The sequence below is a fragment of the Schistocerca cancellata genome, unplaced genomic scaffold (genome assembly GCF_023864275.1).
Source record: "Schistocerca cancellata isolate TAMUIC-IGC-003103 unplaced genomic scaffold, iqSchCanc2.1 HiC_scaffold_830, whole genome shotgun sequence".
Taxonomy (NCBI): domain Eukaryota; kingdom Metazoa; phylum Arthropoda; class Insecta; order Orthoptera; family Acrididae; genus Schistocerca; species Schistocerca cancellata.
In genome coordinates, this window is record NW_026046841.1 from 466,907 (window position 1) to 490,429 (window position 23,523).

Genomic DNA, 23,523 nt, shown 5'->3' on the forward strand with positions numbered 1-23,523 from the left:
GATGCCACAGAGCCTTATACACATTCAGCCAAGTGACACTGTAGGTAAAAACATGGCCCTACACAGACGTTCTACTGTTTTCCTATTTCTTCGTCATGTGTGACACTGCAGTAGAGCGACGCCCACTACAAAAGACGTATTCTTTACATTCAATTTCAGCGTGTACGTCGCGAGTGCCATATGACAGGGCCTGTCTCTCGATGTCGATTTCTATTTGGTGTCTCTTAAGTGTCGGTCTGCAGTAGGCCGCTGCTGGCCGAGCGACGTGCAGTCGCCTTACATGAAGCCCCATGGGCAACGCTAGTGCCACTGTCGACAACAGCATACTGCAGCCAGAGAGAGGAGCCGAAAGGCGCATTTCGCAGTCGAGCCACGCAATCCAACAAACTGTGCACTAGGTCAAGATTGTGCAGACCGCAAACGTTTGGTGGCACGACGCTCGTCGTCGATCGTAAGGGCGAAACAGTCAAGAGATGTGGAAAACGGCCATGTGGACACCCCCAGCAGCAGCTGTGTGCCAAATCCGATATCTGGTCGAGGGCTGCAAGATTCAGCATGATGAAGTGACAATTCGGGGAGAGCTCACAAACGCAAAGCTGCCGCCTTCTTAGCTCAGTGGTAGAGCACTGGTCTCGTAAACCAGGGGTCGTGAGTTCGAACCTCACAGAAAGCATTCATTTTTTTAACCTTCCCGCAAGGAGCGGAGCTATCTCGAGCAGCATCTAACACATGGCAGTACACTGAATGAAAGGGATGTTCTACAACCTATAACAAGTATCATGCTGGCCTCAGAGGTTTTCTGATTGCATAGGCAGAACAGTGGTTTGTATGCATTTTGTAGTATGATGTCATGCTTGGCGATGTCATTCGTGTACGAGCCTCGCTACAGTGTGCATGCATTTTATCCATGTGAAGAGGCGTAAGCAGGTGCTACCATTCTGCGAGATTCCTGCAGAAGGCATACGAATTGCGTTGAGATGCAGAGCACAAGTCAAGGCCTCCGTGGCGCAATCGGCTAGCGCGTTCGGCTGTTAACCGAAAGGTTGGTGGTTCGAGCCCACCCGGGGGCGAAATCGTTTTAACCGTCACCGAGGTGAGGACATACGTCAACTTTGTTAGAGATACACAGCTAGTGTGACAACTTGGCTGTGTTTGAGTGATGCCACAGAGCCTTATACACATTCAGCCAAGTGACACTGTAGGTAAAAACATGGCCCTACACAGACGTTCTACTGTTTTCCTATTTCTTCGTCATGTGTGACACTGCAGTAGAGCGACGCCCACTACAAAAGACGTATTCTTTACATTCAATTTCAGCGTGTACGTCGCGAGTGCCATATGACAGGGCCTGTCTCTCGATGTCGATTTCTATTTGGTGTCTCTTAAGTGTCGGTCTGCAGTAGGCCGCTGCTGGCCGAGCGACGTGCAGTCGCCTTACATGAAGCCCCATGGGCAACGCTAGTGCCACTGTCGACAACAGCATACTGCAGCCAGAGAGAGGAGCCGAAAGGCGCATTTCGCAGTCGAGCCACGCAATCCAACAAACTGTGCACTAGGTCAAGATTGTGCAGACCGCAAACGTTTGGTGGCACGACGCTCGTCGTCGATCGTAAGGGCGAAACAGTCAAGAGATGTGGAAAACGGCCATGTGGACACCCCCAGCAGCAGCTGTGTGCCAAATCCGATATCTGGTCGAGGGCTGCAAGATTCAGCATGATGAAGTGACAATTCGGGGAGAGCTCACAAACGCAAAGCTGCCGCCTTCTTAGCTCAGTGGTAGAGCACTGGTCTCGTAAACCAGGGGTCGTGAGTTCGAACCTCACAGAAGGCATTCATTTTTTTAACCTTCCCGCAAGGAGCGGAGCTATCTCGAGCAGCATCTAACACATGGCAGTACACTGAATGAAAGGGATGTTCTACAACCTATAACAAGTATCATGCTGGCCTCAGAGGTTTTCTGATTGCATAGGCAGAACAGTGGTTTGTATGCATTTTGTAGTATGATGTCATGCTTGGCGATGTCATTCGTGTACGAGCCTCGCTACAGTGTGCATGCATTTTATCCATGTGAAGAGGCGTAAGCAGGTGCTACCATTCTGCGAGATTCCTGCAGAAGGCATACGAATTGCGTTGAGATGCAGAGCACAAGTCAAGGCCTCCGTGGCGCAATCGGCTAGCGCGTTCGGCTGTTAACCGAAAGGTTGGTGGTTCGAGCCCACCCGGGGGCGAAATCGTTTTAACCGTCACCGAGGTGAGGACATACGTCAACTTTGTTAGAGATACACAGCTAGTGTGACAACTTGGCTGTGTTTGAGTGATGCCACAGAGCCTTATACACATTCAGCCAAGTGACACTGTAGGTAAAAACATGGCCCTACACAGACGTTCTACTGTTTTCCTATTTCTTCGTCATGTGTGACACTGCAGTAGAGCGACGCCCACTACAAAAGACGTATTCTTTACATTCAATTTCAGCGTGTACGTCGCGAGTGCCATATGACAGGGCCTGTCTCTCGATGTCGATTTCTATTTGGTGTCTCTTAAGTGTCGGTCTGCAGTAGGCCGCTGCTGGCCGAGCGACGTGCAGTCGCCTTACATGAAGCCCCATGGGCAACGCTAGTGCCACTGTCGACAACAGCATACTGCAGCCAGAGAGAGGAGCCGAAAGGCGCATTTCGCAGTCGAGCCACGCAATCCAACAAACTGTGCACTAGGTCAAGATTGTGCAGACCGCAAACGTTTGGTGGCACGACGCTCGTCGTCGATCGTAAGGGCGAAACAGTCAAGAGATGTGGAAAACGGCCATGTGGACACCCCCAGCAGCAGCTGTGTGCCAAATCCGATATCTGGTCGAGGGCTGCAAGATTCAGCATGATGAAGTGACAATTCGGGGAGAGCTCACAAACGCAAAGCTGCCGCCTTCTTAGCTCAGTGGTAGAGCACTGGTCTCGTAAACCAGGGGTCGTGAGTTCGAACCTCACAGAAGGCATTCATTTTTTTAACCTTCCCGCAAGGAGCGGAGCTATCTCGAGCAGCATCTAACACATGGCAGTACACTGAATGAAAGGGATGTTCTACAACCTATAACAAGTATCATGCTGGCCTCAGAGGTTTTCTGATTGCATAGGCAGAACAGTGGTTTGTATGCATTTTGTAGTATGATGTCATGCTTGGCGATGTCATTCGTGTACGAGCCTCGCTACAGTGTGCATGCATTTTATCCATGTGAAGAGGCGTAAGCAGGTGCTACCATTCTGCGAGATTCCTGCAGAAGGCATACGAATTGCGTTGAGATGCAGAGCACAAGTCAAGGCCTCCGTGGCGCAATCGGCTAGCGCGTTCGGCTGTTAACCGAAAGGTTGGTGGTTCGAGCCCACCCGGGGGCGAAATCGTTTTAACCGTCACCGAGGTGAGGACATACGTCAACTTTGTTATACACAGCTAGTGTGACAACTTGGCTGTGTTTGAGTGATGCCACAGAGCCTTATACACATTCAGCCAAGTGACACTGTAGGTAAAAACATGGCCCTACACAGACGTTCTACTGTTTTCCTATTTCTTCGTCATGTGTGACACTGCAGTAGAGCGACGCCCACTACAAAAGACGTATTCTTTACATTCAATTTCAGCGTATACGTCGCGAGTGCCATATGACAGGGCCTGTCTCTCGATGTCGATTTCTATTTGGTGTCTCTTAAGTGTCGGTCTGCAGTAGGCCGCTGCTGGCCGAGCGTCGTACAGTCGCCTTACATGAAGCCCCATGGGCAACGCTAGTGCCACTGTCGACAACAGCATACTGCAGCCAGAGAGAGGAGCCGAAAGGCGCATTTCGCAGTCGAGCCACGCAATCCAACAAACTGTGCACTAGGTCAAGATTGTGCAGACCGCAAACGTTTGGTGGCACGACGCTCGTCGTCGATCGTAAGGGCGAAACAGTCAAGAGATGTGGAAAACGGCCATGTGGACACCCCCAGCAGCAGCTGTGTGCCAAATCCGATATCTGGTCGAGGGCTGCAAGATTCAGCATGATGAAGTGACAATTCGGGGAGAGCTCACAAACGCAAAGCTGCCGCCTTCTTAGCTCAGTGGTAGAGCACTGGTCTCGTAAACCAGGGGTCGTGAGTTCGAACCTCACAGAAGGCATTCATTTTTTTAACCTTCCCGCAAGGAGCGGAGCTATCTCGAGCAGCGTCTAACACATGGCAGTACACTGAATGAAAGGGATGTTCTACAACCTATAACAAGTATCATGCTGGCCTCAGAGGTTTTCTGATTGCATAGGCAGAACAGTGGTTTGTATGCTTTTTGTAGTATGATGTCATGCTTGGCGATGTCATTCGTGTACGAGCCTCGCTACAGTGTGCATGCATTTTATCCATGTGAAGAGGCGTAAGCAGGTGCTACCATTCTGCGAGATTCCTGCAGAAGGCATACGAATTGCGTTGAGATGCAGAGCACAAGTCAAGGCCTCCGTGGCGCAATCGGCTAGCGCGTTCGGCTGTTAACCGAAAGGTTGGTGGTTCGAGCCCACCCGGGGGCGAAATCGTTTTAACCGTCACCGAGGTGAGGACATACGTCAACTTTGTTATACACAGCTAGTGTGACAACTTGGCTGTGTTTGAGTGATGCCACAGAGCCTTATACACATTCAGCCAAGTGACACTGTAGGTAAAAACATGGCCCTACACAGACGTTCTACTGTTTTCCTATTTCTTCGTCATGTGTGACACTGCAGTAGAGCGACGCCCACTACAAAAGACGTATTCTTTACATTCAATTTCAGCGTATACGTCGCGAGTGCCATATGACAGGGCCTGTCTCTCGATGTCGATTTCTATTTGGTGTCTCTTAAGTGTCGGTCTGCAGTAGGCCGCTGCTGGCCGAGCGTCGTGCAGTCGCCTTACATGAAGCCCCATGGGCAACGCTAGTGCCACTGTCGACAACAGCATACTGCAGCCAGAGAGAGGAGCCGAAAGGCGCATTTCGCAGTCGAGCCACGCAATCCAACAAACTGTGCACTAGGTCAAGATTGTGCAGACCGCAAACGTTTGGTGGCACGACGCTCGTCGTCGATCGTAAGGGCGAAACAGTCAAGAGATGTGGAAAACGGCCATGTGGACACCCCCAGCAGCAGCTGTGTGCCAAATCCGATATCTGGTCGAGGGCTGCAAGATTCAGCATGATGAAGTGACAATTCGGGGAGAGCTCACAAACGCAAAGCTGCCGCCTTCTTAGCTCAGTGGTAGAGCACTGGTCTCGTAAACCAGGGGTCGTGAGTTCGAACCTCACAGAAGGCATTCATTTTTTTAACCTTCCCGCAAGGAGCGGAGCTATCTCGAGCAGCGTCTAACACATGGCAGTACACTGAATGAAAGGGATGTTCTACAACCTATAACAAGTATCATGCTGGCCTCAGAGGTTTTCTGATTGCATAGGCAGAACAGTGGTTTGTATGCATTTTGTAGTATGATGTCATGCTTGGCGATGTCATTCGTGTACGAGCCTCGCTACAGTGTGCATGCATTTTATCCATGTGAAGAGGCGTAAGCAGGTGCTACCATTCTGCGAGATTCCTGCAGAAGGCATACGAATTGCGTTGAGATGCAGAGCACAAGTCAAGGCCTCCGTGGCGCAATCGGCTAGCGCGTTCGGCTGTTAACCGAAAGGTTGGTGGTTCGAGCCCACCCGGGGGCGAAATCGTTTTAACCGTCACCGAGGTGAGGACATACGTCAACTTTGTTATACACAGCTAGTGTGACAACTTGGCTGTGTTTGAGTGATGCCACAGAGCCTTATACACATTCAGCCAAGTGACACTGTAGGTAAAAACATGGCCCTACACAGACGTTCTACTGTTTTCCTATTTCTTCGTCATGTGTGACACTGCAGTAGAGCGACGCCCACTACAAAAGACGTATTCTTTACATTCAATTTCAGCGTATACGTCGCGAGTGCCATATGACAGGGCCTGTCTCTCGATGTCGATTTCTATTTGGTGTCTCTTAAGTGTCGGTCTGCAGTAGGCCGCTGCTGGCCGAGCGTCGTGCAGTCGCCTTACATGAAGCCCCATGGGCAACGCTAGTGCCACTGTCGACAACAGCATACTGCAGCCAGAGAGAGGAGCCGAAAGGCGCATTTCGCAGTCGAGCCACGCAATCCAACAAACTGTGCACTAGGTCAAGATTGTGCAGACCGCAAACGTTTGGTGGCACGACGCTCGTCGTCGATCGTAAGGGCGAAACAGTCAAGAGATGTGGAAAACGGCCATGTGGACACCCCCAGCAGCAGCTGTGTGCCAAATCCGATATCTGGTCGAGGGCTGCAAGATTCAGCATGATGAAGTGACAATTCGGGGAGAGCTCACAAACGCAAAGCTGCCGCCTTCTTAGCTCAGTGGTAGAGCACTGGTCTCGTAAACCAGGGGTCGTGAGTTCGAACCTCACAGAAGGCATTCATTTTTTTAACCTTCCCGCAAGGAGCGGAGCTATCTCGAGCAGCGTCTAACACATGGCAGTACACTGAATGAAAGGGATGTTCTACAACCTATAACAAGTATCATGCTGGCCTCAGAGGTTTTCTGATTGCATAGGCAGAACAGTGGTTTGTATGCATTTTGTAGTATGATGTCATGCTTGGCGATGTCATTCGTGTACGAGCCTCGCTACAGTGTGCATGCATTTTATCCATGTGAAGAGGCGTAAGCAGGTGCTACCATTCTGCGAGATTCCTGCAGAAGGCATACGAATTGCGTTGAGATGCAGAGCACAAGTCAAGGCCTCCGTGGCGCAATCGGCTAGCGCGTTCGGCTGTTAACCGAAAGGTTGGTGGTTCGAGCCCACCCTGGGGCGAAATCGTTTTAACCGTCACCGAGGTGAGGACATACGTCAACTTTGTTAGAGATACACAGCTAGTGTGACAACTTGGCTGTGTTTGAGTGATGCCACAGAGCCTTATACACATTCAGCCAAGTGACACTGTAGGTAAAAACATGGCCCTACACAGACGTTCTACTGTTTTCCTATTTCTTCGTCATGTGTGACACTGCAGTAGAGCGACGCCCACTACAAAAGACGTATTCTTTACATTCAATTTCAGCGTGTACGTCGCGAGTGCCATATGACAGGGCCTGTCTCTCGATGTCGATTTCTATTTGGTGTCTCTTAAGTGTCGGTCTGCAGTAGGCCGCTGCTGGCCGAGCGTCGTGCAGTCGCCTTACATGAAGCCCCATGGGCAACGCTAGTGCCACTGTCGACAACAGCATACTGAAGCCAGAGAGAGGAGCCGAAAGGCGCATTTCGCAGTCGAGCCACGCAATCCAACAAACTGTGCACTAGGTCAAGATTGTGCAGACCGCAAACGTTTGGTGGCACGACGCTCGTCGTCGATCGTAAGGGCGAAACAGTCAAGAGATGTGGAAAACGGCCATGTGGACACCCCCAGCAGCAGCTGTGTGCCAAATCCGATATCTGGTCGAGGGCTGCAAGATTCAGCATGATGAAGTGACAATTCGGGGAGAGCTCACAAACGCAAAGCTGCCGCCTTCTTAGCTCAGTGGTAGAGCACTGGTCTCGTAAACCAGGGGTCGTGAGTTCGAACCTCACAGAAGGCATTCATTTTTTTAACCTTCCCGCAAGGAGCGGAGCTATCTCGAGCAGCATCTAACACATGGCAGTACACTGAATGAAAGGGATGTTCTACAACCTATAACAAGTATCATGCTGGCCTCAGAGGTTTTCTGATTGCATAGGCAGAACAGTGGTTTGTATGCATTTTGTAGTATGATGTCATGCTTGGCGATGTCATTCGTGTACGAGCCTCGCTACAGTGTGCATGCATTTTATCCATGTGAAGAGGCGTAAGCAGGTGCTACCATTCTGCGAGATTCCTGCAGAAGGCATACGAATTGCGTTGAGATGCAGAGCACAAGTCAAGGCCTCCGTGGCGCAATCGGCTAGCGCGTTCGGCTGTTAACCGAAAGGTTGGTGGTTCGAGCCCACCCTGGGGCGAAATCGTTTTAACCGTCACCGAGGTGAGGACATACGTCAACTTTGTTAGAGATACACAGCTAGTGTGACAACTTGGCTGTGTTTGAGTGATGCCACAGAGCCTTATACACATTCAGCCAAGTGACACTGTAGGTAAAAACATGGCCCTACACAGACGTTCTACTGTTTTCCTATTTCTTCGTCATGTGTGACACTGCAGTAGAGCGACGCCCACTACAAAAGACGTATTCTTTACATTCAATTTCAGCGTGTACGTCGCGAGTGCCATATGACAGGGCCTGTCTCTCGATGTCGATTTCTATTTGGTGTCTCTTAAGTGTCGGTCTGCAGTAGGCCGCTGCTGGCCGAGCGTCGTGCAGTCGCCTTACATGAAGCCCCATGGGCAACGCTAGTGCCACTGTCGACAACAGCATACTGAAGCCAGAGAGAGGAGCCGAAAGGCGCATTTCGCAGTCGAGCCACGCAATCCAACAAACTGTGCACTAGGTCAAGATTGTGCAGACCGCAAACGTTTGGTGGCACGACGCTCGTCGTCGATCGTAAGGGCGAAACAGTCAAGAGATGTGGAAAACGGCCATGTGGACACCCCCAGCAGCAGCTGTGTGCCAAATCCGATATCTGGTCGAGGGCTGCAAGATTCAGCATGATGAAGTGACAATTCGGGGAGAGCTCACAAACGCAAAGCTGCCGCCTTCTTAGCTCAGTGGTAGAGCACTGGTCTCGTAAACCAGGGGTCGTGAGTTCGAACCTCACAGAAGGCATTCATTTTTTTAACCTTCCCGCAAGGAGCGGAGCTATCTCGAGCAGCATCTAACACATGGCAGTACACTGAATGAAAGGGATGTTCTACAACCTATAACAAGTATCATGCTGGCCTCAGAGGTTTTCTGATTGCATAGGCAGAACAGTGGTTTGTATGCATTTTGTAGTATGATGTCATGCTTGGCGATGTCATTCGTGTACGAGCCTCGCTACAGTGTGCATGCATTTTATCCATGTGAAGAGGCGTAAGCAGGTGCTACCATTCTGCGAGATTCCTGCAGAAGGCATACGAATTGCGTTGAGATGCAGAGCACAAGTCAAGGCCTCCGTGGCGCAATCGGCTAGCGCGTTCGGCTGTTAACCGAAAGGTTGGTGGTTCGAGCCCACCCGGGGGCGAAATCGTTTTAACCGTCACCGAGGTGAGGACATACGTCAACTTTGTTAGAGATACACAGCTAGTGTGACAACTTGGCTGTGTTTGAGTGATGCCACAGAGCCTTATACACATTCAGCCAAGTGACACTGTAGGTAAAAACATGGCCCTACACAGACGTTCTACTGTTTTCCTATTTCTTCGTCATGTGTGACACTGCAGTAGAGCGACGCCCACTACAAAAGACGTATTCTTTACATTCAATTTCAGCGTGTACGTCGCGAGTGCCATATGACAGGGCCTGTCTCTCGATGTCGATTTCTATTTGGTGTCTCTTAAGTGTCGGTCTGCAGTAGGCCGCTGCTGGCCGAGCGACGTGCAGTCGCCTTACATGAAGCCCCATGGGCAACGCTAGTGCCACTGTCGACAACAGCATACTGCAGCCAGAGAGAGGAGCCGAAAGGCGCATTTCGCAGTCGAGCCACGCAATCCAACAAACTGTGCACTAGGTCAAGATTGTGCAGACCGCAAACGTTTGGTGGCACGACGCTCGTCGTCGATCGTAAGGGCGAAACAGTCAAGAGATGTGGAAAACGGCCATGTGGACACCCCCAGCAGCAGCTGTGTGCCAAATCCGATATCTGGTCGAGGGCTGCAAGATTCAGCATGATGAAGTGACAATTCGGGGAGAGCTCACAAACGCAAAGCTGCCGCCTTCTTAGCTCAGTGGTAGAGCACTGGTCTCGTAAACCAGGGGTCGTGAGTTCGAACCTCACAGAAGGCATTCATTTTTTTAACCTTCCCGCAAGGAGCGGAGCTATCTCGAGCAGCATCTAACGCATGGCAGTACACTGAATGAAAGGGATGTTCTACAACCTATAACAAGTATCATGCTGGCCTCAGAGGTTTTCTGATTGCATAGGCAGAACAGTGGTTTGTATGCATTTTGTAGTATGATGTCATGCTTGGCGATGTCATTCGTGTACGAGCCTCGCTACAGTGTGCATGCATTTTATCCATGTGAAGAGGCGTAAGCAGGTGCTACCATTCTGCGAGATTCCTGCAGAAGGCATACGAATTGCGTTGAGATGCAGAGCACAAGTCAAGGCCTCCGTGGCGCAATCGGCTAGCGCGTTCGGCTGTTAACCGAAAGGTTGGTGGTTCGAGCCCACCCGGGGGCGAAATCGTTTTAACCGTCACCGAGGTGAGGACATACGACAACTTTGTTATACACAGCTAGTGTGACAACTTGGCTGTGTTTGAGTGATGCCACAGAGCCTTATACACATTCAGCCAAGTGACACTGTAGGTAAAAACATGGCCCTACACAGACGTTCTACTGTTTTCCTATTTCTTCGTCATGTGTGACACTGCAGTAGAGCGACGCCCACTACAAAAGACGTATTCTTTACATTCAATTTCAGCGTATACGTCGCGAGTGCCATATGACAGGGCCTGTCTCTCGATGTCGATTTCTATTTGGTGTCTCTTAAGTGTCGGTCTGCAGTAGGCCGCTGCTGGCCGAGCGTCGTGCAGTCGCCTTACATGAAGCCCCATGGGCAACGCTAGTGCCACTGTCGACAACAGCATACTGCAGCCAGAGAGAGGAGCCGAAAGGCGCATTTCGCAGTCGAGCCACGCAATCCAACAAACTGTGCACTAGGTCAAGATTGTGCAGACCGCAAACGTTTGGTGGCACGACGCTCGTCGTCGATCGTAAGGGCGAAACAGTCAAGAGATGTGGAAAACGGCCATGTGGACACCCCCAGCAGCAGCTGTGTGCCAAATCCGATATCTGGTCGAGGGCTGCAAGATTCAGCATGATGAAGTGACAATTCGGGGAGAGCTCACAAACGCAAAGCTGCCGCCTTCTTAGCTCAGTGGTAGAGCACTGGTCTCGTAAACCAGGGGTCGTGAGTTCGAACCTCACAGAAGGCATTCATTTTTTTAACCTTCCCGCAAGGAGCGGAGCTATCTCGAGCAGCATCTAACACATGGCAGTACACTGAATGAAAGGGATGTTCTACAACCTATAACAAGTATCATGCTGGCCTCAGAGGTTTTCTGATTGCATAGGCAGAACAGTGGTTTGTATGCATTTTGTAGTATGATGTCATGCTTGGCGATGTCATTCGTGTACGAGCCTCGCTACAGTGTGCATGCATTTTATCCATGTGAAGAGGCGTAAGCAGGTGCTACCATTCTGCGAGATTCCTGCAGAAGGCATACGAATTGCGTTGAGATGCAGAGCACAAGTCAAGGCCTCCGTGGCGCAATCGGCTAGCGCGTTCGGCTGTTACCCGAAAGGTTGGTGGTTCGAGCCCACCCGGGGGCGAAATCGTTTTAACCGTCACCGAGGTGAGGACATACGTCAACTTTGTTAGAGATACACAGCTAGTGTGACAACTTGGCTGTGTTTGAGTGATGCCACAGAGCCTTATACACATTCAGCCAAGTGACACTGTAGGTAAAAACATGGCCCTACACAGACGTTCTACTGTTTTCCTATTTCTTCGTCATGTGTGACACTGCAGTAGAGCGACGCCCACTACAAAAGACGTATTCTTTACATTCAATTTCAGCGTGTACGTCGCGAGTGCCATATGACAGGGCCTGTCTCTCGATGTCGATTTCTATTTGGTGTCTCTTAAGTGTCGGTCTGCAGTAGGCCGCTGCTGGCCGAGCGACGTGCAGTCGCCTTACATGAAGCCCCATGGGCAACGCTAGTGCCACTGTCGACAACAGCATACTGCAGCCAGAGAGAGGAGCCGAAAGGCGCATTTCGCAGTCGAGCCACGCAATCCAACAAACTGTGCACTAGGTCAAGATTGTGCAGACCGCAAACGTTTGGTGGCACGACGCTCGTCGTCGATCGTAAGGGCGAAACAGTCAAGAGATGTGGAAAACGGCCATGTGGACACCCCCAGCAGCAGCTGTGTGCCAAATCCGATATCTGGTCGAGGGCTGCAAGATTCAGCATGATGAAGTGACAATTCGGGGAGAGCTCACAAACGCAAAGCTGCCGCCTTCTTAGCTCAGTGGTAGAGCACTGGTCTCGTAAACCAGGGGTCGTGAGTTCGAACCTCACAGAAGGCATTCATTTTTTTAACCTTCCCGCAAGGAGCGGAGCTATCTCGAGCAGCATCTAACACATGGCAGTACACTGAATGAAAGGGATGTTCTACAACCTATAACAAGTATCATGCTGGCCTCAGAGGTTTTCTGATTGCATAGGCAGAACAGTGGTTTGTATGCATTTTGTAGTATGATGTCATGCTTGGCGATGTCATTCGTGTACGAGCCTCGCTACAGTGTGCATGCATTTTATCCATGTGAAGAGGCGTAAGCAGGTGCTACCATTCTGCGAGATTCCTGCAGAAGGCATACGAATTGCGTTGAGATGCAGAGCACAAGTCAAGGCCTCCGTGGCGCAATCGGCTAGCGCGTTCGGCTGTTACCCGAAAGGTTGGTGGTTCGAGCCCACCCGGGGGCGAAATCGTTTTAACCGTCACCGAGGTGAGGACATACGTCAACTTTGTTAGAGATACACAGCTAGTGTGACAACTTGGCTGTGTTTGAGTGATGCCACAGAGCCTTATACACATTCAGCCAAGTGACACTGTAGGTAAAAACATGGCCCTACACAGACGTTCTACTGTTTTCCTATTTCTTCGTCATGTGTGACACTGCAGTAGAGCGACGCCCACTACAAAAGACGTATTCTTTACATTCAATTTCAGCGTGTACGTCGCGAGTGCCATATGACAGGGCCTGTCTCTCGATGTCGATTTCTATTTGGTGTCTCTTAAGTGTCGGTCTGCAGTAGGCCGCTGCTGGCCGAGCGACGTGCAGTCGCCTTACATGAAGCCCCATGGGCAACGCTAGTGCCACTGTCGACAACAGCATACTGCAGCCAGAGAGAGGAGCCGAAAGGCGCATTTCGCAGTCGAGCCACGCAATCCAACAAACTGTGCACTAGGTCAAGATTGTGCAGACCGCAAACGTTTGGTGGCACGACGCTCGTCGTCGATCGTAAGGGCGAAACAGTCAAGAGATGTGGAAAACGGCCATGTGGACACCCCCAGCAGCAGCTGTGTGCCAAATCCGATATCTGGTCGAGGGCTGCAAGATTCAGCATGATGAAGTGACAATTCGGGGAGAGCTCACAAACGCAAAGCTGCCGCCTTCTTAGCTCAGTGGTAGAGCACTGGTCTCGTAAACCAGGGGTCGTGAGTTCGAACCTCACAGAAGGCATTCATTTTTTTAACCTTCCCGCAAGGAGCGGAGCTATCTCGAGCAGCATCTAACACATGGCAGTACACTGAATGAAAGGGATGTTCTACAACCTATAACAAGTATCATGCTGGCCTCAGAGGTTTTCTGATTGCATAGGCAGAACAGTGGTTTGTATGCATTTTGTAGTATGATGTCATGCTTGGCGATGTCATTCGTGTACGAGCCTCGCTACAGTGTGCATGCATTTTATCCATGTGAAGAGGCGTAAGCAGGTGCTACCATTCTGCGAGATTCCTGCAGAAGGCATACGAATTGCGTTGAGATGCAGAGCACAAGTCAAGGCCTCCGTGGCGCAATCGGCTAGCGCGTTCGGCTGTTACCCGAAAGGTTGGTGGTTCGAGCCCACCCGGGGGCGAAATCGTTTTAACCGTCACCGAGGTGAGGACATACGTCAACTTTGTTAGAGATACACAGCTAGTGTGACAACTTGGCTGTGTTTGAGTGATGCCACAGAGCCTTATACACATTCAGCCAAGTGACACTGTAGGTAAAAACATGGCCCTACACAGACGTTCTACTGTTTTCCTATTTCTTCGTCATGTGTGACACTGCAGTAGAGCGACGCCCACTACAAAAGACGTATTCTTTACATTCAATTTCAGCGTGTACGTCGCGAGTGCCATATGACAGGGCCTGTCTCTCGATGTCGATTTCTATTTGGTGTCTCTTAAGTGTCGGTCTGCAGTAGGCCGCTGCTGGCCGAGCGACGTGCAGTCGCCTTACATGAAGCCCCATGGGCAACGCTAGTGCCACTGTCGACAACAGCATACTGCAGCCAGAGAGAGGAGCCGAAAGGCGCATTTCGCAGTCGAGCCACGCAATCCAACAAACTGTGCACTAGGTCAAGATTGTGCAGACCGCAAACGTTTGGTGGCACGACGCTCGTCGTCGATCGTAAGGGCGAAACAGTCAAGAGATGTGGAAAACGGCCATGTGGACACCCCCAGCAGCAGCTGTGTGCCAAATCCGATATCTGGTCGAGGGCTGCAAGATTCAGCATGATGAAGTGACAATTCGGGGAGAGCTCACAAACGCAAAGCTGCCGGCTTCTTAGCTCAGTGGTAGAGCACTGGTCTCGTAAACCAGGGGTCGTGAGTTCGAACCTCACAGAAGGCATTCATTTTTTTAACCTTCCCGCAAGGAGCGGAGCTATCTCGAGCAGCATCTAACACATGGCAGTACACTGAATGAAAGGGATGTTCTACAACCTATAACAAGTATCATGCTGGCCTCAGAGGTTTTCTGATTGCATAGGCAGAACAGTGGTTTGTATGCATTTTGTAGTATGATGTCATGCTTGGCGATGTCATTCGTGTACGAGCCTCGCTACAGTGTGCATGCATTTTATCCATGTGAAGAGGCGTAAGCAGGTGCTACCATTCTGCGAGATTCCTGCAGAAGGCATACGAATTGCGTTGAGATGCAGAGCACAAGTCAAGGCCTCCGTGGCGCAATCGGCTAGCGCGTTCGGCTGTTACCCGAAAGGTTGGTGGTTCGAGCCCACCCGGGGGCGAAATCGTTTTAACCGTCACCGAGGTGAGGACATACGTCAACTTTGTTAGAGATACACAGCTAGTGTGACAACTTGGCTGTGTTTGAGTGATGCCACAGAGCCTTATACACATTCAGCCAAGTGACACTGTAGGTAAAAACATGGCCCTACACAGACGTTCTACTGTTTTCCTATTTCTTCGTCATGTGTGACACTGCAGTAGAGCGACGCCCACTACAAAAGACGTATTCTTTACATTCAATTTCAGCGTGTACGTCGCGAGTGCCATATGACAGGGCCTGTCTCTCGATGTCGATTTCTATTTGGTGTCTCTTAAGTGTCGGTCTGCAGTAGGCCGCTGCTGGCCGAGCGACGTGCAGTCGCCTTACATGAAGCCCCATGGGCAACGCTAGTGCCACTGTCGACAACAGCATACTGCAGCCAGAGAGAGGAGCCGAAAGGCGCATTTCGCAGTCGAGCCACGCAATCCAACAAACTGTGCACTAGGTCAAGATTGTGCAGACCGCAAACGTTTGGTGGCACGACGCTCGTCGTCGATCGTAAGGGCGAAACAGTCAAGAGATGTGGAAAACGGCCATGTGGACACCCCCAGCAGCAGCTGTGTGCCAAATCCGATATCTGGTCGAGGGCTGCAAGATTCAGCATGATGAAGTGACAATTCGGGGAGAGCTCACAAACGCAAAGCTGCCGCCTTCTTAGCTCAGTGGTAGAGCACTGGTCTCGTAAACCAGGGGTCGTGAGTTCGAACCTCACAGAAGGCATTCATTTTTTTAACCTTCCCGCAAGGAGCGGAGCTATCTCGAGCAGCATCTAACACATGGCAGTACACTGAATGAAAGGGATGTTCTACAACCTATAACAAGTATCATGCTGGCCTCAGAGGTTTTCTGATTGCATAGGCAGAACAGTGGTTTGTATGCATTTTGTAGTATGATGTCATGCTTGGCGATGTCATTCGTGTACGAGCCTCGCTACAGTGTGCATGCATTTTATCCATGTGAAGAGGCGTAAGCAGGTGCTACCATTCTGCGAGATTCCTGCAGAAGGCATACGAATTGCGTTGAGATGCAGAGCACAAGTCAAGGCCTCCGTGGCGCAATCGGCTAGCGCGTTCGGCTGTTACCCGAAAGGTTGGTGGTTCGAGCCCACCCGGGGGCGAAATCGTTTTAACCGTCACCGAGGTGAGGACATACGTCAACTTTGTTAGAGATACACAGCTAGTGTGACAACTTGGCTGTGTTTGAGTGATGCCACAGAGCCTTATACACATTCAGCCAAGTGACACTGTAGGTAAAAACATGGCCCTACACAGACGTTCTACTGTTTTCCTATTTCTTCGTCATGTGTGACACTGCAGTAGAGCGACGCCCACTACAAAAGACGTATTCTTTACATTCAATTTCAGCGTGTACGTCGCGAGTGCCATATGACAGGGCCTGTCTCTCGATGTCGATTTCTATTTGGTGTCTCTTAAGTGTCGGTCTGCAGTAGGCCGCTGCTGGCCGAGCGACGTGCAGTCGCCTTACATGAAGCCCCATGGGCAACGCTAGTGCCACTGTCGACAACAGCATACTGCAGCCAGAGAGAGGAGCCGAAAGGCGCATTTCGCAGTCGAGCCACGCAATCCAACAAACTGTGCACTAGGTCAAGATTGTGCAGACCGCAAACGTTTGGTGGCACGACGCTCGTCGTCGATCGTAAGGGCGAAACAGTCAAGAGATGTGGAAAACGGCCATGTGGACACCCCCAGCAGCAGCTGTGTGCCAAATCCGATATCTGGTCGAGGGCTGCAAGATTCAGCATGATGAAGTGACAATTCGGGGAGAACTCACAAACGCAAAGCTGCCGCCTTCTTAGCTCAGTGGTAGAGCACTGGTCTCGTAAACCAGGGGTCGTGAGTTCGAACCTCACAGAAGGCATTCATTTTTTTAACCTTCCCGCAAGGAGCGGAGCTATCTCGAGCAGCATCTAACACATGGCAGTACACTGAATGAAAGGGATGTTCTACAACCTATAACAAGTATCATGCTGGCCTCAGAGGTTTTCTGATTGCATAGGCAGAACAGTGGTTTGTATGCATTTTGTAGTATGATGTCATGCTTGGCGATGTCATTCGTGTACGAGCCTCGCTACAGTGTGCATGCATTTTATCCATGTGAAGAGGCGTAAGCAGGTGCTACCATTCTGCGAGATTCCTGCAGAAGGCATACGAATTGCGTTGAGATGCAGAGCACAAGTCAAGGCCTCCGTGGCGCAATCGGCTAGCGCGTTCGGCTGTTACCCGAAAGGTTGGTGGTTCGAGCCCACCCGGGGGCGAAATCGTTTTAACCGTCACCGAGGTGAGGACATACGTCAACTTTGTTAGAGATACACAGCTAGTGTGACAACTTGGCTGTGTTTGAGTGATGCCACAGAGCCTTATACACATTCAGCCAAGTGACACTGTAGGTAAAAACATGGCCCTACACAGACGTTCTACTGTTTTCCTATTTCTTCGTCATGTGTGACACTGCAGTAGAGCGACGCCCACTACAAAAGACGTATTCTTTACATTCAATTTCAGCGTGTACGTCGCGAGTGCCATATGACAGGGCCTGTCTCTCGATGTCGATTTCTATTTGGTGTCTCTTAAGTGTCGGTCTGCAGTAGGCCGCTGCTGGCCGAGCGACGTGCAGTCGCCTTACATGAAGCCCCATGGGCAACGCTAGTGCCACTGTCGACAACAGCATACTGCAGCCAGAGAGAGGAGCCGAAAGGCGCATTTCGCAGTCGAGCCACGCAATCCAACAAACTGTGCACTAGGTCAAGATTGTGCAGACCGCAAACGTTTGGTGGCACGACGCTCGTCGTCGATCGTAAGGGCGAAACAGTCAAGAGATGTGGAAAACGGCCATGTGGACACCCCCAGCAGCAGCTGTGTGCCAAATCCGATATCTGGTCGAGGGCTGCAAGATTCAGCATGATGAAGTGACAATTCGGGGAGAGCTCACAAACGCAAAGCTGCCGCCTTCTTAGCTCAGTGGTAGAGCACTGGTCTCGTAAACCAGGGGTCGTGAGTTCGAACCTCACAGAAGGCATTCATTTTTTTAACCTTCCCGCAAGGAGCGGAGCTATCTCGAGCAGCATCTAACACATGGCAGTACACTGAATGAAAGGGATGTTCTACAACCTATAACAAGTATCATGCTGGCCTCAGAGGTTTTCTGATTGCATAGGCAGAACAGTGGTTTGTATGCATTTTGTAGTATGATGTCATGCTTGGCGATGTCATTCGTGTACGAGCCTCGCTACAGTGTGCATGCATTTTATCCATGTGAAGAGGCGTAAGCAGGTGCTACCATTCTGCGAGATTCCTGCAGAAGGCATACGAATTGCGTTGAGATGCAGAGCACAAGTCAAGGCCTCCGTGGCGCAATCGGCTAGCGCGTTCGGCTGTTACCCGAAAGGTTGGTGGTTCGAGCCCACCCGGGGGCGAAATCGTTTTAACCGTCACCGAGGTGAGGACATACGTCAACTTTGTTAGAGATACACAGCTAGTGTGACAACTTGGCTGTGTTTGAGTGATGCCACAGAGCCTTATACACATTCAGCCAAGTGACACTGTAGGTAAAAACATGGCCCTACACAGACGTTCTACTGTTTTCCTATTTCTTCGTCATGTGTGACACTGCAGTAGAGCGACGCCCACTACAAAAGACGTATTCTTTACATTCAATTTCAGCGTGTACGTCGCGAGTGCCATATGACAGGGCCTGTCTCTCGATGTCGATTTCTATTTGGTGTCTCTTAAGTGTCGGTCTGCAGTAGGCCGCTGCTGGCCGAGCGACGTGCAGTCGCCTTACATGAAGCCCCATGGGCAACGCTAGTGCCACTGTCGACAACAGCATACTGCAGCCAGAGAGAGGAGCCGAAAGGCGCATTTCGCAGTCGAGCCACGCAATCCAACAAACTGTGCACTAGGTCAAGATTGTGCAGACCGCAAACGTTTGGTGGCACGACGCTCGTCGTCGATCGTAAGGGCGAAACAGTCAAGAGATGTGGAAAACGGCCATGTGGACACCCCCAGCAGCAGCTGTGTGCCAAATCCGATATCTGGTCGAGGGCTGCAAGATTCAGCATGATGAAGTGACAATTCGGGGAGAGCTCACAAACGCAAAGCTGCCGCCTTCTTAGCTCAGTGGTAGAGCACTGGTCTCGTAAACCAGGGGTCGTGAGTTCGAACCTCACAGAAGGCATTCATTTTTTTAACCTTCCCGCAAGGAGCGGAGCTATCTCGAGCAGCATCTAACACATGGCAGTACACTGAATGAAAGGGATGTTCTACAACCTATAACAAGTATCATGCTGGCCTCAGAGGTTTTCTGATTGCATAGGCAGAACAGTGGTTTGTATGCATTTTGTAGTATGATGTCATGCTTGGCGATGTCATTCGTGTACGAGCCTCGCTACAGTGTGCATGCATTTTATCCATGTGAAGAGGCGTAAGCAGGTGCTACCATTCTGCGAGATTCCTGCAGAAGGCATACGAATTGCGTTGAGATGCAGAGCACAAGTCAAGGCCTCCGTGGCGCAATCGGCTAGCGCGTTCGGCTGTTACCCGAAAGGTTGGTGGTTCGAGCCCACCCGGGGGCGAAATCGTTTTAACCGTCACCGAGGTGAGGACATACGTCAACTTTGTTAGAGATACACAGCTAGTGTGACAACTTGGCTGTGTTTGAGTGATGCCACAGAGCCTTATACACATTCAGCCAAGTGACACTGTAGGTAAAAACATGGCCCTACACAGACGTTCTACTGTTTTCCTATTTCTTCGTCATGTGTGACACTGCAGTAGAGCGACGCCCACTACAAAAGACGTATTCTTTACATTCAATTTCAGCGTGTACGTCGCGAGTGCCATATGACAGGGCCTGTCTCTCGATGTCGATTTCTATTTGGTGTCTCTTAAGTGTCGGTCTGCAGTAGGCCGCTGCTGGCCGAGCGACGTGCAGTCGCCTTACATGAAGCCCCATGGGCAACGCTAGTGCCACTGTCGACAACAGCATACTGCAGCCAGAGAGAGGAGCCGAAAGGCGCATTTCGCAGTCGAGCCACGCAATCCAACAAACTGTGCACTAGGTCAAGATTGTGCAGACCGCAAACGTTTGGTGGCACGACGCTCGTCGTCGATCGTAAGGGCGAAACAGTCAAGAGATGTGGAAAACGGCCATGTGGACACCCCCAGCAGCAGCTGTGTGCCAAATCCGATATCTGGTCGAGGGCTGCAAGATTCAGCATGATGAAGTGACAATTCGGGGAGAGCTCACAAACGCAAAGCTGCCGCCTTCTTAGCTCAGTGGTAGAGCACTGGTCTCCTAAACCAGCGGTCGTGAGTTCGAACCTCACAGAAGGCATTCATTTTTTTAACCTTCCCGCAAGGAGCGGAGCTATCTCGAGCAGCATCTAACACATGGCAGTACACTGAATGAAAGGGATGTTCTACAACCTATAACAAGTATCATGCTGGCCTCAGAGGTTTTCTGATTGCATAGGCAGAACAGTGGTTTGTATGCATTTTGTAGTATGATGTCATGCTTGGCGATGTCATTCGTGTACGAGCCTCGCTACAGTGTGCATGCATTTTATCCATGTGAAGAGGCGTAAGCAGGTGCTACCATTCTGCGAGATTCCTGCAGAAGGCATACGAATTGCGTTGAGATGCAGAGCACAAGTCAAGGCCTCCGTGGCGCAATCGGCTAGCGCGTTCGGCTGTTACCCGAAAGGTTGGTGGTTCGAGCCCACCCGGGGGCGAAATCGTTTTAACCGTCACCGAGGTGAGGACATACGTCAACTTTGTTAGAGATACACAGCTAGTGTGACAACTTGGCTGTGTTTGAGTGATGCCACAGAGCCTTATACACATTCAGCCAAGTGACACTGTAGGTAAAAACATGGCCCTACACAGACGTTCTACTGTTTTCCTATTTCTTCGTCATGTGTGACACTGCAGTAGAGCGACGCCCACTACAAAAGACGTATTCTTTACATTCAATTTCAGCGTGTACGTCGCGAGTGCCATATGACAGGGCCTGTCTCTCGATGTCGATTTCTATTTGGTGTCTCTTAAGTGTCGGTCTGCAGTAGGCCGCTGCTGGCCGAGCGACGTGCAGTCGCCTTACATGAAGCCCCATGGGCAACGCTAGTGCCACTGTCGACAACAGCATACTGCAGCCAGAGAGAGGAGCCGAAAGGCGCATTTCGCAGTCGAGCCACGCAATCCAACAAACTGTGCACTAGGTCAAGATTGTGCAGACCGCAAACGTTTGGTGGCACGACGCTCGTCGTCGATCGTAAGGGCGAAACAGTCAAGAGATGTGGAAAACGGCCATGTGGACACCCCCAGCAGCAGCTGTGTGCCAAATCCGATATCTGGTCGAGGGCTGCAAGATTCAGCATGATGAAGTGACAATTCGGGGAGAGCTCACAAACGCAAAGCTGCCGCCTTCTTAGCTCAGTGGTAGAGCACTGGTCTCGTAAACCAGGGGTCGTGAGTTCGAACCTCACAGAAGGCATTCATTTTTTTAACCTTCCCGCAAGGAGCGGAGCTATCTCGAGCAGCATCTAACACATGGCAGTACACTGAATGAAAGGGATGTTCTACAACCTATAACAAGTATCATGCTGGCCTCAGAGGTTTTCTGATTGCATAGGCAGAACAGTGGTTTGTATGCATTTTGTAGTATGATGTCATGCTTGGCGATGTCATTCGTGTACGAGCCTCGCTACAGTGTGCATGCATTTTATCCATGTGAAGAGGCGTAAGCAGGTGCTACCATTCTGCGAGATTCCTGCAGAAGGCATACGAATTGCGTTGAGATGCAGAGCACAAGTCAAGGCCTCCGTGGCGCAATCGGCTAGCGCGTTCGGCTGTTACCCGAAAGGTTGGTGGTTCGAGCCCACCCGGGGGCGAAATCGTTTTAACCGTCACCGAGGTGAGGACATACGTCAACTTTGTTAGAGATACACAGCTAGTGTGACAACTTGGCTGTGTTTGAGTGATGCCACAGAGCCTTATACACATTCAGCCAAGTGACACTGTAGGTAAAAACATGGCCCTACACAGACGTTCTACTGTTTTCCTATTTCTTCGTCATGTGTGACACTGCAGTAGAGCGACGCCCACTACAAAAGACGTATTCTTTACATTCAATTTCAGCGTGTACGTCGCGAGTGCCATATGACAGGGCCTGTCTCTCGATGTCGATTTCTATTTGGTGTCTCTTAAGTGTCGGTCTGCAGTAGGCCGCTGCTGGCCGAGCGACGTGCAGTCGCCTTACATGAAGCCCCATGGGCAACGCTAGTGCCACTGTCGACAACAGCATACTGCAGCCAGAGAGAGGAGCCGAAAGGCGCATTTCGCAGTCGAGCCACGCAATCCAACAAACTGTGCACTAGGTCAAGATTGTGCAGACCGCAAACGTTTGGTGGCACGACGCTCGTCGTCGATCGTAAGGGCGAAACAGTCAAGAGATGTGGAAAACGGCCATGTGGACACCCCCAGCAGCAGCTGTGTGCCAAATCCGATATCTGGTCGAGGGCTGCAAGATTCAGCATGATGAAGTGACAATTCGGGGAGAGCTCACAAACGCAAAGCTGCCGCCTTCTTAGCTCAGTGGTAGAGCACTGGTCTCCTAAACCAGCGGTCGTGAGTTCGAACCTCACAGAAGGCATTCATTTTTTTAACCTTCCCGCAAGGAGCGGAGCTATCTCGAGCAGCATCTAACACATGGCAGTACACTGAATGAAAGGGATGTTCTACAACCTATAACAAGTATCATGCTGGCCTCAGAGGTTTTCTGATTGCATAGGCTGAACAGTGGTTTGTATGCATTTTGTAGTATGATGTCATGCTTGGCGATGTCATTCGTGTACGAGCCTCGCTACAGTGTGCATGCATTTTATCCATGTGAAGAGGCGTAAGCAGGTGCTACCATTCTGCGAGATTCCTGCAGAAGGCATACGAATTGCGTTGAGATGCAGAGCACAAGTCAAGGCCTCCGTGGCGCAATCGGCTAGCGCGTTCGGCTGTTACCCGAAAGGTTGGTGGTTCGAGCCCACCCGGGGGCGAAATCGTTTTAACCGTCACCGAGGTGAGGACATACGTCAACTTTGTTAGAGATACACAGCTAGTGTGACAACTTGGCTGTGTTTGAGTGATGCCACAGAGCCTTATACACATTCAGCCAAGTGACACTGTAGGTAAAAACATGGCCCTACACAGACGTTCTACTGTTTTCCTATTTCTTCGTCATGTGTGACACTGCAGTAGAGCGACGCCCACTACAAAAGACGTATTCTTTACATTCAATTTCAGCGTGTACGTCGCGAGTGCCATATGACAGGGCCTGTCTCTCGATGTCGATTTCTATTTGGTGTCTCTTAAGTGTCGGTCTGCAGTAGGCCGCTGCTGGCCGAGCGACGTGCAGTCGCCTTACATGAAGCCCCATGGGCAACGCTAGTGCCACTGTCGACAACAGCATACTGCAGCCAGAGAGAGGAGCCGAAAGGCGCATTTCGCAGTCGAGCCACGCAAT

The 23,523-nt window shown here is 50.8% G+C and overlaps 40 non-coding genes across 40 annotated transcripts; all 40 read left to right on the forward strand.

Annotated features, from left to right (window-relative positions):
- The first annotated feature begins 601 nt into the window (after nucleotides 1–601).
- Nucleotides 602–673, forward strand: Trnat-cgu (transfer RNA threonine (anticodon CGU)). The gene has a single exon. It is a non-coding gene; the product is annotated as a tRNA-Thr (tRNA).
- Nucleotides 674–996: 323 nt separating this feature from the next.
- On the forward strand, nucleotides 997–1,070 carry Trnan-guu (transfer RNA asparagine (anticodon GUU)). Its single transcript has one exon. It is a non-coding gene; the product is annotated as a tRNA-Asn (tRNA).
- Nucleotides 1,071–1,759: 689 nt separating this feature from the next.
- On the forward strand, nucleotides 1,760–1,831 carry Trnat-cgu (transfer RNA threonine (anticodon CGU)). The gene has a single exon. It is a non-coding gene; the product is annotated as a tRNA-Thr (tRNA).
- Nucleotides 1,832–2,154: 323 nt separating this feature from the next.
- Nucleotides 2,155–2,228, forward strand: Trnan-guu (transfer RNA asparagine (anticodon GUU)). The gene has a single exon. It is a non-coding gene; the product is annotated as a tRNA-Asn (tRNA).
- A 689-nt stretch (nucleotides 2,229–2,917) lies between these two features.
- Nucleotides 2,918–2,989, forward strand: Trnat-cgu (transfer RNA threonine (anticodon CGU)). Its single transcript has one exon. It is a non-coding gene; the product is annotated as a tRNA-Thr (tRNA).
- A 323-nt stretch (nucleotides 2,990–3,312) lies between these two features.
- Nucleotides 3,313–3,386, forward strand: Trnan-guu (transfer RNA asparagine (anticodon GUU)). The gene has a single exon. It is a non-coding gene; the product is annotated as a tRNA-Asn (tRNA).
- Nucleotides 3,387–4,071: 685 nt separating this feature from the next.
- Trnat-cgu (transfer RNA threonine (anticodon CGU)) lies at nucleotides 4,072–4,143 on the forward strand. Its single transcript has one exon. It is a non-coding gene; the product is annotated as a tRNA-Thr (tRNA).
- Nucleotides 4,144–4,466: 323 nt separating this feature from the next.
- On the forward strand, nucleotides 4,467–4,540 carry Trnan-guu (transfer RNA asparagine (anticodon GUU)). Its single transcript has one exon. It is a non-coding gene; the product is annotated as a tRNA-Asn (tRNA).
- A 685-nt stretch (nucleotides 4,541–5,225) lies between these two features.
- Trnat-cgu (transfer RNA threonine (anticodon CGU)) lies at nucleotides 5,226–5,297 on the forward strand. Its single transcript has one exon. It is a non-coding gene; the product is annotated as a tRNA-Thr (tRNA).
- Nucleotides 5,298–5,620: 323 nt separating this feature from the next.
- Trnan-guu (transfer RNA asparagine (anticodon GUU)) lies at nucleotides 5,621–5,694 on the forward strand. Its single transcript has one exon. It is a non-coding gene; the product is annotated as a tRNA-Asn (tRNA).
- A 685-nt stretch (nucleotides 5,695–6,379) lies between these two features.
- Trnat-cgu (transfer RNA threonine (anticodon CGU)) lies at nucleotides 6,380–6,451 on the forward strand. The gene has a single exon. It is a non-coding gene; the product is annotated as a tRNA-Thr (tRNA).
- A 323-nt stretch (nucleotides 6,452–6,774) lies between these two features.
- Trnan-guu (transfer RNA asparagine (anticodon GUU)) lies at nucleotides 6,775–6,848 on the forward strand. The gene has a single exon. It is a non-coding gene; the product is annotated as a tRNA-Asn (tRNA).
- A 689-nt stretch (nucleotides 6,849–7,537) lies between these two features.
- Trnat-cgu (transfer RNA threonine (anticodon CGU)) lies at nucleotides 7,538–7,609 on the forward strand. The gene has a single exon. It is a non-coding gene; the product is annotated as a tRNA-Thr (tRNA).
- A 323-nt stretch (nucleotides 7,610–7,932) lies between these two features.
- Nucleotides 7,933–8,006, forward strand: Trnan-guu (transfer RNA asparagine (anticodon GUU)). The gene has a single exon. It is a non-coding gene; the product is annotated as a tRNA-Asn (tRNA).
- A 689-nt stretch (nucleotides 8,007–8,695) lies between these two features.
- On the forward strand, nucleotides 8,696–8,767 carry Trnat-cgu (transfer RNA threonine (anticodon CGU)). Its single transcript has one exon. It is a non-coding gene; the product is annotated as a tRNA-Thr (tRNA).
- Nucleotides 8,768–9,090: 323 nt separating this feature from the next.
- Trnan-guu (transfer RNA asparagine (anticodon GUU)) lies at nucleotides 9,091–9,164 on the forward strand. The gene has a single exon. It is a non-coding gene; the product is annotated as a tRNA-Asn (tRNA).
- A 689-nt stretch (nucleotides 9,165–9,853) lies between these two features.
- Nucleotides 9,854–9,925, forward strand: Trnat-cgu (transfer RNA threonine (anticodon CGU)). Its single transcript has one exon. It is a non-coding gene; the product is annotated as a tRNA-Thr (tRNA).
- Nucleotides 9,926–10,248: 323 nt separating this feature from the next.
- Nucleotides 10,249–10,322, forward strand: Trnan-guu (transfer RNA asparagine (anticodon GUU)). The gene has a single exon. It is a non-coding gene; the product is annotated as a tRNA-Asn (tRNA).
- Nucleotides 10,323–11,007: 685 nt separating this feature from the next.
- Trnat-cgu (transfer RNA threonine (anticodon CGU)) lies at nucleotides 11,008–11,079 on the forward strand. The gene has a single exon. It is a non-coding gene; the product is annotated as a tRNA-Thr (tRNA).
- A 323-nt stretch (nucleotides 11,080–11,402) lies between these two features.
- Trnan-guu (transfer RNA asparagine (anticodon GUU)) lies at nucleotides 11,403–11,476 on the forward strand. The gene has a single exon. It is a non-coding gene; the product is annotated as a tRNA-Asn (tRNA).
- Nucleotides 11,477–12,165: 689 nt separating this feature from the next.
- Nucleotides 12,166–12,237, forward strand: Trnat-cgu (transfer RNA threonine (anticodon CGU)). Its single transcript has one exon. It is a non-coding gene; the product is annotated as a tRNA-Thr (tRNA).
- A 323-nt stretch (nucleotides 12,238–12,560) lies between these two features.
- On the forward strand, nucleotides 12,561–12,634 carry Trnan-guu (transfer RNA asparagine (anticodon GUU)). Its single transcript has one exon. It is a non-coding gene; the product is annotated as a tRNA-Asn (tRNA).
- A 689-nt stretch (nucleotides 12,635–13,323) lies between these two features.
- On the forward strand, nucleotides 13,324–13,395 carry Trnat-cgu (transfer RNA threonine (anticodon CGU)). The gene has a single exon. It is a non-coding gene; the product is annotated as a tRNA-Thr (tRNA).
- Nucleotides 13,396–13,718: 323 nt separating this feature from the next.
- Trnan-guu (transfer RNA asparagine (anticodon GUU)) lies at nucleotides 13,719–13,792 on the forward strand. Its single transcript has one exon. It is a non-coding gene; the product is annotated as a tRNA-Asn (tRNA).
- A 689-nt stretch (nucleotides 13,793–14,481) lies between these two features.
- Nucleotides 14,482–14,553, forward strand: Trnat-cgu (transfer RNA threonine (anticodon CGU)). Its single transcript has one exon. It is a non-coding gene; the product is annotated as a tRNA-Thr (tRNA).
- Nucleotides 14,554–14,876: 323 nt separating this feature from the next.
- On the forward strand, nucleotides 14,877–14,950 carry Trnan-guu (transfer RNA asparagine (anticodon GUU)). Its single transcript has one exon. It is a non-coding gene; the product is annotated as a tRNA-Asn (tRNA).
- A 689-nt stretch (nucleotides 14,951–15,639) lies between these two features.
- On the forward strand, nucleotides 15,640–15,711 carry Trnat-cgu (transfer RNA threonine (anticodon CGU)). Its single transcript has one exon. It is a non-coding gene; the product is annotated as a tRNA-Thr (tRNA).
- Nucleotides 15,712–16,034: 323 nt separating this feature from the next.
- On the forward strand, nucleotides 16,035–16,108 carry Trnan-guu (transfer RNA asparagine (anticodon GUU)). The gene has a single exon. It is a non-coding gene; the product is annotated as a tRNA-Asn (tRNA).
- Nucleotides 16,109–16,797: 689 nt separating this feature from the next.
- Nucleotides 16,798–16,869, forward strand: Trnat-cgu (transfer RNA threonine (anticodon CGU)). Its single transcript has one exon. It is a non-coding gene; the product is annotated as a tRNA-Thr (tRNA).
- A 323-nt stretch (nucleotides 16,870–17,192) lies between these two features.
- Nucleotides 17,193–17,266, forward strand: Trnan-guu (transfer RNA asparagine (anticodon GUU)). The gene has a single exon. It is a non-coding gene; the product is annotated as a tRNA-Asn (tRNA).
- A 689-nt stretch (nucleotides 17,267–17,955) lies between these two features.
- Trnat-cgu (transfer RNA threonine (anticodon CGU)) lies at nucleotides 17,956–18,027 on the forward strand. Its single transcript has one exon. It is a non-coding gene; the product is annotated as a tRNA-Thr (tRNA).
- A 323-nt stretch (nucleotides 18,028–18,350) lies between these two features.
- Nucleotides 18,351–18,424, forward strand: Trnan-guu (transfer RNA asparagine (anticodon GUU)). The gene has a single exon. It is a non-coding gene; the product is annotated as a tRNA-Asn (tRNA).
- Nucleotides 18,425–19,113: 689 nt separating this feature from the next.
- Nucleotides 19,114–19,185, forward strand: Trnat-cgu (transfer RNA threonine (anticodon CGU)). The gene has a single exon. It is a non-coding gene; the product is annotated as a tRNA-Thr (tRNA).
- A 323-nt stretch (nucleotides 19,186–19,508) lies between these two features.
- Trnan-guu (transfer RNA asparagine (anticodon GUU)) lies at nucleotides 19,509–19,582 on the forward strand. The gene has a single exon. It is a non-coding gene; the product is annotated as a tRNA-Asn (tRNA).
- A 689-nt stretch (nucleotides 19,583–20,271) lies between these two features.
- Nucleotides 20,272–20,343, forward strand: Trnar-ccu (transfer RNA arginine (anticodon CCU)). Its single transcript has one exon. It is a non-coding gene; the product is annotated as a tRNA-Arg (tRNA).
- A 323-nt stretch (nucleotides 20,344–20,666) lies between these two features.
- On the forward strand, nucleotides 20,667–20,740 carry Trnan-guu (transfer RNA asparagine (anticodon GUU)). The gene has a single exon. It is a non-coding gene; the product is annotated as a tRNA-Asn (tRNA).
- A 689-nt stretch (nucleotides 20,741–21,429) lies between these two features.
- On the forward strand, nucleotides 21,430–21,501 carry Trnat-cgu (transfer RNA threonine (anticodon CGU)). Its single transcript has one exon. It is a non-coding gene; the product is annotated as a tRNA-Thr (tRNA).
- A 323-nt stretch (nucleotides 21,502–21,824) lies between these two features.
- Trnan-guu (transfer RNA asparagine (anticodon GUU)) lies at nucleotides 21,825–21,898 on the forward strand. Its single transcript has one exon. It is a non-coding gene; the product is annotated as a tRNA-Asn (tRNA).
- A 689-nt stretch (nucleotides 21,899–22,587) lies between these two features.
- Trnar-ccu (transfer RNA arginine (anticodon CCU)) lies at nucleotides 22,588–22,659 on the forward strand. Its single transcript has one exon. It is a non-coding gene; the product is annotated as a tRNA-Arg (tRNA).
- A 323-nt stretch (nucleotides 22,660–22,982) lies between these two features.
- On the forward strand, nucleotides 22,983–23,056 carry Trnan-guu (transfer RNA asparagine (anticodon GUU)). Its single transcript has one exon. It is a non-coding gene; the product is annotated as a tRNA-Asn (tRNA).
- Nucleotides 23,057–23,523: the final 467 nt, after the last annotated feature.